The sequence below is a fragment of the Panthera pardus genome, unplaced genomic scaffold (genome assembly GCF_024362965.1).
Source record: "Panthera pardus isolate Hobbes unplaced genomic scaffold, ASM2436296v1 HiC_scaffold_1, whole genome shotgun sequence".
NCBI classification, from domain to species: Eukaryota; Metazoa; Chordata; class Mammalia; order Carnivora; family Felidae; genus Panthera; species Panthera pardus.
The window spans coordinates 39,749,818-39,766,640 of NW_026526654.1; the positions used below are offsets into that span (position 1 = coordinate 39,749,818).

A 16,823-nucleotide genomic window follows, 5' to 3' on the forward strand; every position below is an offset into this window, starting at 1 on the left:
GATAGATGGTAACTGCATTTACAGTAGGGAGCACTGAGTAATATAAAGAATTGTCAAAATCACTACATTGTATACCTGAAATAAATATAACATTGCATGACAACTGTACTTAAATTAAAAAAAAATACAGTGATCTAATCCCTTCTTTGCAGAGGCAGAAGCAGAGACTCGGCTCAAATAGCTAATGAGTGGCAAAGCTGGGACTCGACCTGGGGCTTTCTAGCTGGAGGCTCATCATTATTTCCTCTATGCCAGAGACTCCCACATCCTCAGCACTTCCTGCAGAGTTGTACAGAGAAAAGCAGGTATCTCCTCTTTACCTTTTATTTAGAGAATGGCCCTAATCAGATCCAGCATTCTGCTAGAGGGTCTGATATTTTCATGCCTTCTGTAGCTAGGCATTCTCCAAAAAGCCTGGTTAAATGGAGTCAAAAGAGATAAGACATCCAAGAAACTCATGGCCCTTAACCTCTTTCTCCCGGACAAGCTTCGGGTGTCCTGTAAACACCTCACTGGCTCCACCCCAGAGTCTCTGTAATACTTTCTAGGAAAGGTTCCAACAATCCCACTTGCTCTAAGAAACTTGGTTCTATCCTGTTGCCTCTTCCAATGAAAGTCCCTGGGAAGGACTTAGCTTTTTGTGCTTCACTCTCCCTCTTCTCTCAAACTAGAATACTATGAAGAAGGTAGGAGCTGCCATCTTGGGACCATGGACTAACCATGAGGACTAAGGTCGCATACCAAGAAGGGCAGAGTGGGAAGTTGAAGGAACCTGGTGCATTGACAGTATCACAGAGCTGCCACCATTGACCTGGATTATCTATCTCTTGACTTCTCCTTGGAAGAGAAAAAGAAACTACTAGTTCATTCAGAAGATCGTTTCTCCATATTTTTATTACTCAAGCTTAATGTTCTTCCTGCCTATTATGAGTCCATGGTGGAGCAAGTAGAAGGTGTAAGGTGTAAAAAAGCCATGATGGCCTACAAAATATAAGATATCTGTGACTCTTTTATCAGTAAAACACTATTTCTTACAATATGTCCATGTGTTTAATGTTCCTAGCAAGAAGGATTCCTTGTTGAGTCCCTACTATTGCTTCACATGCTTTGTGCATATTATTTTATTTAATCTTTCCAAATGAGTACTATCACCTCTAATTATAGGAATCCAAAACTCAGAGAGGTTAAATAACCTGCCCAAGGTCACACAGTAAGTGGCGGAACCAGGAATTATAATTAGGTCCACACTAGTGCAATGCCAAGGCTGTTTTGAGTACATGATACTACATGTTGCTCAAAGTACTGTGTGATATAGCCAACACCAGACACTCAGGGAAATGCCCTGGAGTTCCAAAAGATGAGAGATAATGGAAGAGGAGATGGGAGGAGCAGTAGTAATGAATGGTTGTTCCAGTATCCCCGGACAGCTCAGCCTCGAGCCTCACCCCTCCTGAATCTACACTCAAGTCATGAGTGGCCTGGCACTATTCCTGATTGGACTCCTTTCCTGGATAGATCTCCCTGCTAGATAACTTAATAATGTTTTATACTCTTCCCTAGCCTATTGTGTCCACTGGCACAAAGTAAATGAGAAAGGAACATGTAACATATTCTATTTTCAGGTGGTAATAGTTTAATAAATATACAGAGGGTTTTTTTAATGAACGTAACTAATATTGCGAGAAAATAAATTTTTCTCATTAAATCTGCATGTGTTCCTCTTATACCCCTCACACAATCTCCTTCAGCCCCACCTTTGTGTCTATATATGTCTATAAGGTATCTAATAATGCTGCCTTAGTAGCCTCAGTTCAGCCAATTTGACTTATTTCCAAGTGCTGTCCTTCAGTTTCATTCCAAATAAGTTTTTTAACTTCTCAGGAGAAAGATGAGACTCTAATGTTGGCTCCTCAAAACACTGTTACCAGTGCATATGCCTCACTGATGGCAGATTACCAGTAGCTCTATTTTATTTTATTTTTTATTAAAAATATTTATGTATTTTTGAGAGAGAGTGTGTGTATGCAAGTGGGGGAGGGGCAGAGGGAAAAGGAAAGAGAGAATCCCAGGCAGGCTCCACATTGTCAGCACAGAGCCCAATATGGGGCTTGGACCCACAAGCCATGAGATCATGACCTGAGCCAAAACCAAGAGTCAGACACTTAACTGACTGAGCGACCCAGGCACCCCACGAGCAACTGTATTTTAAATGTGGTATTTTATGGGAAAAGATGTATGAAAGCTGTTTGTCTCTATTATACTGGGAATTTAAAAAAACCTTTTCCTTTAAAGCATCAAATGCTTAAGTTGAAAATTCTAGTATGAAATCATGACGTCAAGTCTATAAAGATAGAGAGAAAAACTTTTCAGCTTCTGGATCATCTTTTGTTTCCCCTTTGTGGCCAAACAGCAGAAAGAGCTGGTTTTTACCCGATGCTCACAGCCTACACACAAAGACATCTGTCCTTAGGTTTTAGATGAAATCATTCTCCTTAAGCTCTGAATCACAGAAGCAATTAAGTTTCTTAGTTCTCTTTGGATGTATTTAAAACTATCAAACATCTCCTATTTCTTTGATTTGTCTTCTCAGTTTTTCTTCATCTCCTTATGGTCTGTCTCAATTTTCTTCAGTGTTTTCTATTTGTAATAAGAGCATTTCCCCAAGAGCCCTTAGGTCTGTTAGGTTAAACCCAATCTCAGTCCCAGCTCCACCGGTCCAAACCCTAAAAATTTCCGGGGCCACCTCCTAAGCTACACTCTTTTCCTTCATCATTTGGGTCTTCTTGAAAAAAAGACTGTGAATCGGTCTTCCCATCCCACACAAGGGCAAAATGACTCTTGGCTTACCTAATAAGGCCTTCACTATTCTCTGCTAACTTTCTATTCAGAAAGATCCAGTGAGCAAAGAAACCTGAATGGGTGTTGCATAGAGGAAAGGGAATAGGATAAATGAGGCAGAAAAGAGCAGAATATAGGCTAACAAACTAGAGGATGAAAGAAGAAAGGGAAAAAAAAAGAAAAAAATCAATTCTGACCACTGGTCATGTGATAGTGTCAGCTCTATTGAGTTCAGATTTTACATGTATTATCTCATTTAAGACCTACACAATGCTTTAAGTTTGATGCTGTTATTATCCTCATTCCACACTTAAATGAAACTTTATGATGAATGATTTCAATGAAGTCAGACTCTTTGCAGAAGGTAGGGCAAGAGTTGGAAATGTGAGCAGTGGCTGAAAGTAGTTGTTTCTGGAAAGAGGTTTTAGGATGAGTAGCTTACCTGAAGCTGGATAGCTAGTGCACAGCTGGTATTCAACCTGGTAATGAAGTTCCTGTCCCAGAAGCCCAGGAAACAAAAGGGACTGATGGGTGGAAAGTGACAGGCTAAAAGAAAGGGTGAGAAGAATGACTTTTCCTCCACTGTAGATTGCTGAAGGACCTCAACCGAGAGTAAGATTGGAGTAGGCTTTCTTGGATCATTGTACCAAGGTATCCAGAGATCTGCATTGAGTGATATTTCTTTATTTTAACTCCAAAATCTTCCAATTTATCAAACTTCTTTTTTATTTTTTTAAATTTTTTTTTAAATTTTTTTAATGTTTATTTTTGAGACAGAGAGAGACAGAGTGCGAGTGGGGGAGGGGCAGAGAGAGAGGGAGACAGAATCTGAAACAGGCTCCAGGCTCTGAGCTGTCAGCACAGAGCCCGATGCGGGGCTCGAACCCACGAACTGTGAGATCATGACCTGAGCCGAAGTCGGACGCTTAACTGACTGAGCCACCCAGGCGCCCCTCAAACTTCTAATACACCTTATATCTTTATGAAAAAGAACTCAAAGAGTCGCCTAGGGGAAATCACTGTAGTGATGGAAAGTATTAAGAAACTAATGTAGAATAAGGAAATAAATATAGCAAAAATGGCTAGAAAATGGCATATGTACATTCACCTCTGTGTATGAAAGTCTAGAGGGTTTAACGGCTCAATAATAGTGCCATACCCACCAGGACTTGCTTCCCAAAAATCACTAGTAACTGGGAAAACCCCCTAGAGACTGGAAAAAGACAAATGCTACTAAACTATTTTCTATAGAAGAATAAGAGGAGCCCGGTAATTACAAACCAATAAAGAGAAGCCTTAGTTTCTGGAAAATAAATAAAACAAACCCCAAACAACAATTACCACCTAAAAGAACATGAAATATCCTGGAAGGAGAAAACAAACAGGTCTTCATGAAGAGCAAACATTAACAAGTCCATTTAAATTAATGGATAGTGTTTAGCCTTCACATGCAGCGTAGAAGGAAATCCAATAATTATCAGGCTGGTAAGGACTCATTTAGCTTGCTGGGATGGTTAGAAATTTGCTATTTCTTTAGTCACACAGCCTCACAGTCTGAGCTTAGCACTGGGAAACTTGCTTACTGACGGTGAAACAGTTGGGAATGTAGTGTGGATGAAAGCTTTCAGCCAGCCAGATGTCTACATGCTACTGGTTCTTTGGTACCCACCATAAAATTTTCTGACTGTTCTATTTTTACTATGAGCCCCCACCTGCCCGGGTTGCTACCACCTAGCTTTTCCATGGAATGACAGCATCAAGTTCTAGCATGAAGAGTCTTGCTATCTGAGACAATGATCTGTTTCACTTCATTAAAGACACTGATCTAATATTCATTAGTAAAAAACACTAACAAAAATTATCTATCACCTGAGCCCTTCATGGGCTATTTCCTTTTTTTTTAAGTTTATTTCTTTATTTTGAGAGGTGAGAGAGCAAGGAAGGGGCAGAGAGAGAAAGGGAGGGAGAAAGAGGATCCCAAGCAGGCTCCAAGTCACCAGCCTAGAGGCGGACATGGGGCTCAGTCTCATGAACCGTGAAATCATGACCTGAGCTGAAATCAAGAGTCAGACGTTTAACTGACTGTCCACCCAGTGCCTCTCATGGGCTATTTTCAGTTCTATCCGAAAGCATTTGTTAAATGAATTAAAACCCAAATTTTTACCACGGACTATGAACCAAAACCCCATTAGTTACTGTAAGTAGTTTACCATATTTCACATTCACAATGGCTCTGTCATAAGGTCATTCTTTATCCCAATTTTACACAGTATCATCTTTTTCATTATATCAGTAATACATGCTCAGTAGAAAATGCATAAAGTCAAAGAAAGCACAAAGAAAAAATGAGACACTTTTCATGTATCATTATTTTCTTCAAAGGTTCTCTTTGCCTATTAGATTTCACTGATCCACATTTTTCAATGTCATTAAAAATATTTAAATGATTATTCCTTCTGCAACTAAAATATATTTCATTTTATGTGACCATCTATTATTATAACATAATTTCTCTGTTGTTTCCAACAAAACCATACAAAAATCTTTGATCACATGTCTGATTATTTTCTTTGGATGGATCCCTAGAAGTGAAATTACTTGCTAAGGGATATAACTTGTGAAATTTTCTTGATCCCTATTGTCAAATCTCCTTCCTTAAATCTTGTCAGTTTATAATGCATCAGCAGCATATAAATGTCCATACATTTGCCAGCACTTAGAATTACCATTTATTAATCTCTTTAATAATTTAAAGAGATTCTATTCTATTCTATTCCTACATATCTCTCAATTGTATTTCTTTCTGTATTCAAGCTACCAACTCAAACTGCCATAATCTCTTTGTTACTATTTTAACAGCTTCCTAGGTGTATTCCCAAGTGTCTAGACTTAATCTCTTCTAACCCATTCTCTACCGAAGCAGCCACCATCTTGCTTAAACCTCTTCAGTGGTGCTCCATCTCCGTCAGGATAAAAGTCAAGTTGTTAACAAGGCTCACAGGTCCACAGATGCTGCCTCATCTCTCCCCACTCTCCATTCCTCACTCAAGCTCTAGTTTCAGCCACACTAAGTCATGCCAATTCCTTGAGGGTTTCATCAATTTTACCACCTTTAGGCTGTTGCTTACTCTCTGCACTATGCCTAAAACAGTCTTCATTCTGAGCTTTCCTTGCCCCTTACTCTCTTTTCAGGAAAGACTTCTATTCATTCTTCAGGTCACATAACCTCCCAGAAGCATTCAGTGACACCATTGCAACCTGGCCCCCCACCTCCCCAGGCTGAATTAATGGCCCTACCAAGTGTTGAAATAGCAAAGAGTATCTCTCCATAAAAACATTTACCAAACATATTGCCTGTTAATGTGGCTGACTATCCTTCTATCCCCAGGGCACAACATGCATGCACACACACGTACACACAGAGTAAATCCTGAGAAAATTGAGAAATTGAGAAACAAGACCATCTTTGCCACAGCTGTGTTTCCAGAACTTATTACAGTACGTGGCACATAATCAGTTCTAGAGGGATATTTGTTGGACAAATAAGATTAATTAAATGTTTACACATGTTTTCTTATAATTTTTTAAAAAATATTTTAGGGGTGCCTGGTTGGCTCACTCAGTTAAGTGTCTGACTCTTGATTTTGGTTCAGGTCATGATCCCAGGGTCATGGGATTGAGCCCTGCATGAGGCTCCATGCTGAGTGTGGAGCCTGCTTAATATTCTCTCTCTCTCTCTCTCTCTCTCTCTCTCTCTCTCTCTCTCTCTCTCCCTTTACCCATCTCCCCTGCATGTGTGCGCTCTTCCTCTTCCTAAAAAAATTATAAGTAAATAAATAATAAATAAATAAATAAATAAATAAGAAAATACTTTATTGTTACATGGAAACTCTAATACATATGGAGTTATTTGGCTAATGGTGGAATGAATCCCTTTCCTATTCACATATGATTTTTCCTTTGTCACATATAAAATTCTTACATATTCTAGAATGTGGCTGTATGTTCCAGAAATCTGTTTTTAGTTTCTTGCAATAGAAACAAACTTTAATTTTTATCTTTTTAATACATTTTAGTGCCAGTGCAAGCACCCCTAATTAATTTCCTATGTATAAATGCTATCAGCTATTCCCATCTATTTATTTCTTTCAGATAAACTTTAAAATTATTTCATCTATTTCCAAAATAAATATTCTTTTGGAACTTTTGATCAGAATTGCATGAACCCTATAAAATGATTTGGGAAGAGGTGACATTTATGATATTCAAACTGTCCATCCAGGAAGGTTTTACTCAAAAAATTCTTTGTTTCTTACAGTAAATTTTTGTGATTTTTTAAAAATCAGGGTCCCACATTTTTCTTTTGGAGATTTTTTTTTTCAGAGATTTTTTTTGATGTTTTACTTTTCTTTGTGCTATTTTAAAAGAAATAGTAATACAATACATATGTCATTAAGAATTCTAAAATTTCTTTTTATGTACTGGTGCTGTGAGATATGCATGATTGTACAAGTTACCCTTGGTTCAAAGTAGGATAACGATTAAATCCAAGTCTCTCTGTACTCTAACCTCCTGCAGTTTTTTTTACATGAATTCCTTTCAAACTTTTACCTAATGACAAAGGAGAGGATGCTGGCAAGGAATGGAGAAAAGGGAAGAATTGTTACAGAGCATTTTTCTACAAAACGTTTTAACTAAAATTAGCTCTCAGTGCAGATGTACAATGAGGCATCTGTACATTTTCTCAAATACCGCCAGTCTCCTGGGATGTTGATATTCCAGTTTGAAACTATGGTCTACATTACTTTCCCCCAGGAGGTTCCATATAAAGGGGACTTAATCATATTTTAGGCCAGGGAAACTTGGGTCTAGAAATGTAGAATAAATAATTTAGATGCTTAGAGCTCTCAATACACATCTATGATGAGGATTCAGCAACATTAATTCTCATGTCTAGAAGTAAGCCAGTTGTCATTTAATGGACAGCCATTAAATACACTCTTCCAATTAATAATCACAATAAAAGGATGACTTATACCCTTAATAAGTTTAGCAGCTAACATAAAATGCAATCTGATAAATATAGCTGTCATTTGACAAAGCATCCATTTGAAGAAGGGCCTTTCCCAAATTCTAAAATCACATGGATTTTTACAACAGTAAACTAGAAACACTTAAGAAACACATGTGATGAAGACTTTTGATTAAAAGTAAATTCTGAGCAACTGAAAACAGTACATAGATATTAATACATAAAACGCTTATTTCAAAGTTCTCAGCAAGAGAAAAGGAAATTTGATCAACAAATGGCCTAGACGCAGATAGTATCAGAAGACAAACTGTGTGGGACAACAGAGATTTCCTTTGGACTGCTGGCCAAGGATTTTATTACTTCCTTCTTAAAGAATGCTTCAAGTTAATGCCTGAAACTTAGGGACACCCTCAGTTAAATCATGTTAGTGAATTATATGCAGCTCATTCCACAGCATGAGTTCAGCCATTCAGAGCATATTCTCTTTGTTTTGTTTACAGAAAAATGATTGTTTTAGGTATTTCAGTCAAAATTCCAGTGGTTGGAGAAGACAACCGGGAAAGCAGAATGGTACTGCAGCTACAGAATGGTGGCTGAGCTGAGGATGTCACTGATTAGGTGCACCACAACCTCCACACATGCTACATTGCCTTCCTACAGAGGGCTGACCGCTCCTTGGATGGAAACTCTGGGAACACAATGAATAACAAGACTGAGCCCAGAAACCACAAATAAAAATGTCTCATTATGTCATGGTCACACTATACACACAAGTATATTACTGGATAAAGACATTCTTATTTCTATATCATTTTAGCCCTTTTATAAAGCCAGAGGGAAGCTCATTTATTGCTACTATATATTTTATGTGAAAGAAATTTGAAAAAATCATTGAAAAAACTCAGTAAGACAAAGGTCAGTCTTCTCGTTCTGGTTCTGTTAACTATGTCTTGGCAAGTTGCTCAACATTGATGTTTTTGTTGTCCTCATCTAAAAAATTCATGGGTTAGACTAGACAAGGCTATGCTCCGTACGAATCAAATTTATGTCAACTGGATTAAAGATTTACATGAAGCTAAAATTTTAATAAAAACCCTAGCTTGTTCATGTGTCCTGTGTCACATGATATTTAAAATCAACCAAATGTTTTACTAAAATTTCTACTGATAACATATCTCAGTTTTCTCAAATTGATTGTTCCAATAAAAATTGGAGTACAACAAATATCAGAAAGACTGTATCTGTTATATCAACTGTGAAAGTGAAAGCCAGTGTTAAATTTGATCTCATTTCACGAAAACTCAACTTATAATCTACAAATGCTGATTACTATAGATGTTTGAAAGCCAAGTTATAAAGTTCCTCAGTAAACCTTTGGGAATTGACCTTTCAATCTCTGAGACACACATGACCTGGTCACCAATGGGAAGTGATGAGAACGTTAGAACGTAAGGCAGAGCCAGGTGTGCTGTGGGAAACACCCCTTTGGAGGGGACAGAGCTCCTGTTACAGACGACAAGTGATGGTGGGTTGGATTCCCACAGCTCTGTATCATGAATGGAAAATGTGGAGAAACAAACACCAGTCAGAGAAGTTGGCTTTGCTATCAATTACAAAGGAAAGCCTGCTTAGAATAACTTTTCTATTCCTATCAAAGAATCTGTTTCTAAAACTGATTTTTCAGGACTAGGGTATAAATAGAGGTGGAAAATTGGTCCCCATCTACATTAATCAATTCTCAGATTAGAACCCAGGATATAATATAGAAAAGTTAGCCAATTGCACAGGAATCCCTGGAGGATGCCACACTCCTGCCAATTCACCCACCTTGCTTTATCCCATGGTACACTCATGCAAGAAATGTGATTTTTCTTACTAGGGGAAGATAGGATACAGGGGATATGGGCTTGGCATCTCTCCCCCACAGCTCGGTGATTGCAGTGTTTTTAGCAGGCAAGAAAAACATCTATGAAACAATGGAGTTCACCATTTCAGTAAAAGCATCATCTGTGAAAACAGGGAGGTCCCTTTAAAAAATGTTTTTATAGTCACTTGAGACAATAGAATTGCCTTGAAGAATTTACTATCCTTATGGGTGACAGGATTCACCAGCTGACAGCTCCCACACAGAAACTCAAAGAGGTTCTCATTTCTCTGCTGCCCGGAAATGTGTTAAGTTGCAGAGAAGTTAAAAGGCAATGCCATATAAAATCACACTCAGCAGCAGAGCTGTTGACAAGCAGAGCAGTCCCCTTGGAAGCTGTTGAAATTTAACTGGAGAAACGACAAAGTTAATACAGTAAGTTCTGATTTTAATCAATTGCAAAGAAAACAGGGAAAGTTATACACATAAAGCAGATATGTTTCTGTTTGCAAATATAATTCAACTTACCTCTCTTGGGCAGAAAACCGGGACTTTGTATCTGAACTGCCTTCAGTTCCTCAGGTGGATCTTGCTGAAACTAATGTGTACCTGGAGTTTTAATGAATGTCGTTTCCACCTCTACTTGACTGTGTTAATGAACAGTTCAGAGGCTTCTCCCTCAGTGGCTGAGTCACCCAGGGAGGAGGTGGGTGGTGTGAAAGAGGGTGTCACCTTGTATAAATACCAATTCAATTAAAACAGGCTCACTCATGGACCTACTGTCTTTGTTTGGTGAATTCTTTGTGTAAGTTATGGCCTCGTTATGCCAAAAAGAATGTGCTCCTGTTATCGCCCTTTTAATTGACATCAACAATACACACAACTCTATCAAGGACAAGGAGGCATGGTACCCAACCTATTTTGGATTCTCTTCAAAATAAAACAAAAATTTAAGGTAGGAAGGATTGTTTTCTCTCTCTACCCATAGTGGCTGGAAGGCTGGGGCACAGATGCACAAGATGGGAAGTCCACTGTGGGAACCAACATTCTTTAGGATAGAAAAGTCCTCTGAAACTCTGAGCTCAGGAAATATGAAACAACACAAGTTCGGGGCTCCTGGGTGGCTTAGTCAGTGGGTGTCTGACTTCAGCTGGGGTCATGATCTCACGGTTCCTGAGTTTGAGCCCCACATCAGGCTCTGTGCTGACAGTTCAGAGCCTAGAGCCTGCTTCAGATTCTGTGTCTCCCTCTCTCTCTGCCCCTCCCCTGCTCACGCTCTCTCTCTCTTTCATAAATAAATAAACATTAAAAAAAATTTTTTAAAGAAACAACACAAGTTCTGCACATGGGATATTTTGTAAAACCATCAGAGGAAAAATAAATTCTGAAATATAAGAATTCTGATCCTTTTATTATTTTGACATAGATAAAAATGTGATGAAGATGCTTGAAAGTTCTTTCACATCTGAGGGCAGAAGTAGATTCCAGCGTCAACACCTGCGTCTGGCGGGGAAGCAACAATGCACAAAAGTCATGCCAGGTGGGGGTTCCTACCACAGCTTCTGAAATGCGTCTTCCATAATAGCCTGGGAGGCTTTGCAAGAAGCTTAGCAAACTTGGAGAACATTACTGAGAGAAGTCAAGTCATTAGAACTCCCAGGGTCATCTTTATGCATCTATCATTTCAACAATTAACCGAATGCTCCCATTTTCAAGACAGCTCCTAAAAATTACAGTCCAGCTGAGCTATAGCACAGAAGTGACTGTAACAAGAGTAGAAAAATGTTCAGGTTAGAAGGTACAGGCAATTGTAGTATGCAGTCATTATAAACTAGGACATCACTTTTCTGATGTGTCCTCTCTCTGGGCTGACGAATTTGAAAATGGAAAATGGAAAAATGTTCTTTAAAAGTAAACATCCATATACATGTCTATTCGGTCCTTCTATGGAATTTTATAAACCCAAAATATTTTAGAAATAGGGGTGCCTGGGTGGCTCAGTCCTTTGAGCATCTGGTTTTGGCTCAGGTCATGATCACATGATTTGTGGATTTGAGCCCCACATCAGGCTCTGTGCTGACAGTACAGAGCCTGCTTGGGATTCTCTCTCTGTCCCTTCCCTACTTCTCTCTCTCTCTCTCTCTCTCTCTCTCTCTGTCTCAAAACAAATAAATAAATAAATAAATAAATAAATAAACTTTAAGAAAGAAATATGTTCTAAATTTCTGTGCTGCCCATAAATGTTGGTTGAATTTAGGTTGGATTTAATACTATAGATTAGAAAATTGTAAAAACATGTTTGGCTCAATTCAAAAAATAAATCAGGAGTTATATGCAGCATTATAAAGACGTTATATTCAGCAAAATAAATCAGAAGTTATATTCAGCATGATTCAGCATTCATTTTGCCAAATGAAGGGCTAAAACAGTTTCAGAGCCAGCTTGTAGGGACAGGTAGTAACTTATATTATAGAATGTTTAAGTGTATGTTTTTGTCCTCATAAAATATAGAACCAGAAAAATAAGTTTTTAAATTTTAATGAAGTAAAATATACTGCTCAAGATACATCCTAGGCTTTTGAACTCCCAAGCAATTATTCCTGCACGTAACTGATGGTTCCTCTTATTTTATATACCAGGAGCCCGTACCACTAAGCCACACCAGTGTCTTTTCATTTAGAACGAAATCTTTGATTTAAAAAGGGGCTAATTCTAAACACTTGAGGAAAATGCATACCTCCTCGTGGCTCTCAAAGCTTGAAGAGGTCAATCAAGAATGCGTCTGGGTGTGGAGGTGGCCAAATGGGTTCGGCCTTGGTTTCACTCTGGCCTTGAACTGGGAAGCCTTGAGCATGCTTGGAATAACTTTGATTCATCATGCCTATCTCACTGTGCATGTCTGAGTTCTTGAGGTCTCTTTAGAACATAGCTCCTACCCTGGGGATGGCCAATGTTTTATTGCAGATGCTAATGCCAATTGCTTCGTGGTGGCTGCCTGGATGGATACGATGAAGTTTGTAAAGCAAACCTTTTTGGCTGAGTATATCTCCTAAAATAGAACAGTGTTTTTGCTATGTCTTCTATCCAATGAATAAATCAGCCAAAATGAGCACTTATTACTTATTACTATATAATAATGAGGATAGTAAATACTTATATAGCACTGTTAATGTGTCAGGCATTGAATTTCTAAGTACTTTTCATACATTAACTTAATAATTGTTATTAAATGATTGTCTCCTCGTACTATGGTCTGAATGTTTGTGTCCCCCTGAAATTCAGATGTTGGAATCCTAACTCCCAAAAAGGATAGGATTGGAGGCGGGGCCTTTGGGGGGTGCTTAGGTTATGAGGGTGGAACCCTCATGAATGGGAATAATGTTCTTATAAAAGAGACCCTTCAGAACTCTCTAGCTTCTTCCTTCATGTGAGGACACAGTGAGAAGGCACAGGCTATGAACCAGGAAGAGGAGCCAACCGTGCTGGCATCTTGATCTCAGACCCCCCAGACTCCAGAACAGTGGAAGTTAAATTTCTGTTGCTTATAAGCTGCCCAGTCTGGGATATGGTTATAGCAGCCTGAACAGACTAAGATACCTCCTCACCCCAGAGAGATTCCAAAAGTGATGTGAAAATGCAAAAAATGCAAATAGGACAAATCAGCATCTCAAAGTTCTCTCATCTATTACCTAGGGTCTCTGAGGGTTGAAACATACAGGGTTCCCCTTCTTCCTCCCAGATGGAAAAAAATGTTATGTGCATGCTAAAACAAAGATATATCATTAGGATGATACTTGCAAAGCCATTTTCCCTTTGGCTGGGAGTAGACAGATGTCAGAATTAATGAATTACTGTCAGCACCTCAAGAGCTGGTGCATTGCTTAATGCACTTTGATGGTGCCAGCATAATGCAGACTAATGGAGAGCACAGTGGAGAACGCACAGGGGCCTGGGTTCTCTTTCCTTACAGATCCACTCTTCACTGTTGGCAAATCACTTAACCCTTATGCCCATGTCTTTCCTGGTATAGTGAGACTGATGAGATCTATTTCTTTACCAACTGGCAGGTCACAATGAAGATGTCACAATTTTTTTAACCAGGTCTTCAAACCTTAGGTTTATAGCAAATGTCAGGAAGAACCAGGAGGACTCAGCTGAGAGTCCTTTCTGACTCTTCATGCTACAAACAGGCAGAGATTAGGCATGGTTAATGATGATTGTAATGCTGATGATAAAAATAACAATAAAAATAGCAACACCAATAGTTTAAATATATGCCGATTACTGCTAAGTGCTTCACATGTATTATTTCATTTGATCTTCACAAAAACCCTACACTATAGGAACTGCTGTTATATCCATGATAGAGATAACAAAGCAAAAGACTAAGGCTAACACAGCTAGGAATTAGATGTGTCTGGAATTCCAATCTAGGCACACTGACTGCAGAGTCCACCTTCTTGGGTGGGAACCTCCACCGTCTCTCCAAAGTGCCAGAAAGGAATATGAGTACTTGATCCAAACTATGGCTAGATCAGAGGGTGGGCTAAACTTATAGCAGGCCTGAGCACTAACTAATAGGTGGCAGGAAAGTACAATGGCTTTTAATAGTTAATGTATGTGTGTGTGTATATATATATATATATATATATATATATATATATATATATACATATGCATGTATAAATACATATACACTTATATCCTCATAGCCCACATGTGTTAGATTGCAATGTTAAACCAGAGAATGGCCTTGAGTGGCTTCAGAATCTAGGGTCCTTTAATTATAGTGTAAATCTAACTCATCAGTTTTCTTTTTTTTCTTTATTTAAGGAATACTTCTTTGTTTAAGACTATTTTTATAGCAACTTTTGATTCTTAGCAAAATTGAGAGTCAGGTACAGAGAATCCCATACACCCCCTCCCCCTACACATGTACAGCCTCCTCTGTTAACATTTCACACCAGACTGGTACATTTGTTGAATGGATGAATCTACACAGACACATCATTATTACTCAAAGTCCATAATTTACATTAGGACATCATTCTTGGTGCTGTACATTCTATGGATTTGGATGAATGGACAATGACATGTATCCATTATTATGGTATTCTGCATAATAGTTTCACTGCCCTAAAAATCCTCTGTGCTCTGCCTAGTCATTCCTCCCTACCCCCAATCTCTGGCAATCACTGACATTACTGTCTACATAGTTTTGCTTTTCCAAAATGTCATCTTGTTGGAATAATATACTAGGTAGCCTTTTCATATTGGCTTCTTTCATTTTGCAATATGCATTTAAGGTTCTTCCATGTGTTTTCATTGCTTGACAGCTCATCGCTTTTTAGCTATTCCATTGTCTGGATATACCAGTTTATTTTTCCATTTGCCTAATGAAAAACATCTTATTTGCTTCCAACTTTTGGCAATTATGAATAAACTTGTTATAACCATCATAGGCAGTTTTCTTTTTAAAAAAAATATTTACGCAAATATATTTTTCTTTTTCTTTTTTCTAAGTTTATTTCATTCATTTTGAGAGAGAGCGAGCGAGTAGGGAAGGAGCAGAGACAGGAAGAGAGAGAGCATGGAGCCCAATGCTAGGCTCAAACTCACAAACCATGAGATCATGACCTGAGCTGAAATCAAGAGTCTGACGCTTAACCAACCTAGCCACCCAGGCACCCCTACACAATGTATTTTGAATCAGCCATATATTTAGATTTTTCAGAAATTAAAAGTATAGAAAGAAAGACAGTGAAAAGTCTCCCTCACTCCCCAAACCTTGATCTCCAAAAAAGAGGAATGGGCAATTATTTAGTTTCTTCTGGGTCATTCCAAAGACATTTATACATGTACGAGAAAATGTAAGATACAGATATTTCCTCCATTTTTTATACAAATGTTTGCATATTACACTGTTCTGAATCTTATTAATTTATTTATTTTTTGATTTAACATTATATCCTGAAAATCTTTCCACACTGTGTTTTTCATTAGCTGATTGGCCTTCCATTGTATGGGTATGTCATAATCTATTTTATCAATCCACTATAAATGGACATTTCCATCATGTCTAAACTTCTGCTAACAAACAATGCTACAGTGAGTAACACTGTACATAAATATTTGGTACATGTACCTATATATATCTAGGATAAATTCTTATGGACATAACTGCTGGATCCAGGAATTTATACGTGTAATGTTGGTAGGTAAATAATACCAAATTGTCCTCTATAATGGATTTATCAATTTATCCCTCTTATTCTCACTTGTCTTCTTCAATAATTTGCTCATTTAACAAATATTAAGTACTTAATATGCTTTAGTACTGTTTCAATTCAAAGGACAGGAAACTTAATGAGATCCAGTGCTTGCTCTCCAGGAATTCACCATGTTGGGGGAGACAGACATTAAGTTAAATAGCTATAATACATCCGGATAAAGCAATACACAGCAATTTTATGAGCATAGTTACATGGTAGAGAAACTGAAGAACTCTACCTGGACCTGGGGGCTGATGTTGATACTGAGTTTTGAAGTTTGCGTGAACGTTGATTAGATGGTTGAAGGGGAAAAAAGCCATCCACCCACTCTGCCTTCCTAGATTTGCTTCTTAAGGTCTTTCAGATTCCTGCTTATGACTATAATTCAGGACCTGGCAGTGTAAGGCAGTGTGAGGCATGGCTGGTCCAATTAATGAGGGAAGTAGGAGCAGAGATATAGTTGGGTAAGTAGGACTTGCAGCCAGATTCTCCTCAATAGTGCCAAAGTTGACAAAGCCTGCTTGAAACTTCTGCTACTTTCCTCCTCGTTCCAGCACCACCTAAACCAGCATTTTTGCAGCAGCAGTGATAGTTCCTCAGGGTGGTATATGTCTGCCCACATTTTCCTAGTTTCCTATAGACAAAAGTGAGCTACGCTGCAAACAGTGCAAGTCTCCTGCTTAAGGCTGAAATAAACAATTTTGTAGGGGTTAAAGAATTGCTCTTCCTTTCACTGAAAAACTTAGAATGGCAAATCTGCTGTTATTATTTTTTTTTGGCAAATCAATTTTTATAATTAAAGTCCTTACTTTCAGAT

The 16,823-nt window shown here is 38.3% G+C and overlaps 1 protein-coding gene across 9 annotated transcripts in view; it reads right to left on the reverse strand.

The window, feature by feature from the left end:
- The window catches only part of SCEL (sciellin), a 321,637-nt gene that overhangs the window by 102,548 nt on the left and 202,266 nt on the right, over nucleotides 1-16,823 (reverse strand). For 2 of the 9 annotated variants that reach the window (XM_019444137.2, XM_019444122.2), the window contains exon 1: nucleotides 10,263-10,416. The exons of 5 other annotated variants lie outside the window; for them this stretch is intronic. The gene's annotated coding sequence lies outside the window, so the exon portion shown is untranslated. Of the gene's footprint in view, nucleotides 1-10,262; nucleotides 10,417-16,823 lie in introns of those variants that run through there. 2 more of the 9 variants (XM_019444125.2, XM_019444135.2) reach the window with 1 other exon arrangement.